This window comes from Elephantulus edwardii, unplaced genomic scaffold (assembly GCF_000299155.1).
Source record: "Elephantulus edwardii isolate Elephantulus edwardi_28Jun2011 unplaced genomic scaffold, EleEdw1.0 scaffold00034, whole genome shotgun sequence".
In the NCBI taxonomy this organism is placed as follows: domain Eukaryota; kingdom Metazoa; phylum Chordata; class Mammalia; order Macroscelidea; family Macroscelididae; genus Elephantulus; species Elephantulus edwardii.
In genome coordinates, this window is record NW_006399784.1 from 21,555,382 (window position 1) to 21,557,017 (window position 1,636).

Consider the following 1,636-nt stretch of genomic DNA (forward strand, 5'->3'; position numbering starts at 1 on the left):
ACTCTTGTGTAGTTCCAATTTTTTGAGAAAGCGTCAGAATACCTTCCATTGTGGTTGTACCATTTTTCATTCCCATAAGCAGTGAATATGCGTTTTAGTCACTCCACAACTTCACCAGTATTAGTTGTTGGCTGCTCTGTTGAACTTCACTGAAGTGAGATAGTATCTTATTGTTTTGATTTGCATCTTTCTAATAGCTATGATCATTGTTGTTGTTGACCTGATTCCACCCACAATATTTCTAATCACCTGCTATGAATCTGAGAGCAGGACAATGAATAAGGATGACAGGATAAGAATTGATGTATTTGAGTTGTGGTGTTGGAGAAGAGTGGTGAATAATATCCCATCAGTTCCCCCAAACCCCAAAAGCTAGATCTTGGGAGAAAGTGTAGCTGGAATGTTCATTGGAGGCAAAGATAGTGAAGTTTCATCTCAGGTATTATGGACATATTGTTAGGAGAGGCTATTCTTTGGAAACGGATGTCATACTTGGAAAAGTGGAGGGTCAGCAAAGGAGAGGAAAACCCTCAACAAGACGAATTAATATAGTATCTGCAGCAGTGGACTGAAATGTGTAGAGGATGATAAGGATGGGGCAGGATAGGATGAAGTTCATCTTTCTTGTTCATAGGGTCCCTATGAGACGACTAGGCAGCACTTAACAATAGCTAGGGAGTTTCAGCATTTCTTCATGTGTTTGTTGGCCATCCGAATTTCTTCTTCCGAGAAGTGTCTCTTCATATCTTGTGCGCATTTTGTGATTAGGTTGTTGACTTCAGCTTCCAAGGGTGTTGATTGTAAAATGGATTGAAGTAAAGTGAAAGCATTGATGCCAACCCTTTCTTTATTTATCATGATATTGCCTGTAGTTCCGTTTATCAGGATTTTTGTTTTCTGGATGTTGAGGTGTAATCTATACTGAAGGCTGTAGTCTCTGATCTTTAATAAGAACTTCAAAGCTTCTTTCAGCAAGCAGGTTTGTTTCAGATTATTGATGAGTCTTCCTCCAAATCTAATGCCCCATTTTTCTTCATATACTGCAGGTAAAGCTTTCAGATTTTTTTATTTAGAGGAAAGGGAGCGTATGAGGACAATGATGGAGTGTAATGGAAGTCATCAAAGAGGAAAACTTGATGTCAGTTTTGTTTTTTGGTGGTTGTTCCTGGAAAATATTTCTGAATCTTTTTTCTGAACAGCAAGTTTATTCAGATTTCAGATTCTTAGGTGAACTCTTATGAGGTACTGATTCAGATTTATATTTAATATATTAGTTATATTTAATTCTGGGCTCTTGATGACAGTATTGGAAAGAAAATGTTAATAATCCAATTTAAAAAATATTTTTAAATTTCTTATAAGTAAATTATTTTTAAAATATGAAGTCTCCCTCCACTCTTGAAGTTGGCTGGCTGGCTGACATGCAGCCCTCAGGCCTGTTTTTTAATTATTTTTGGTCAAACATTCTTCTAGGTCATATAGCCCAGGTCTGTCCACTTGCTGTACAGAGGTAACTCGTGGTGGCTGTGAAGCTGAACACTGTGACACTGATATGCCCAATGTGATAATGGTTACCCATGGTGGACAGTGTTTGGTGGAGTTCCCTGATTAAAACAAGCTTGGAAGCAGGAGTGGC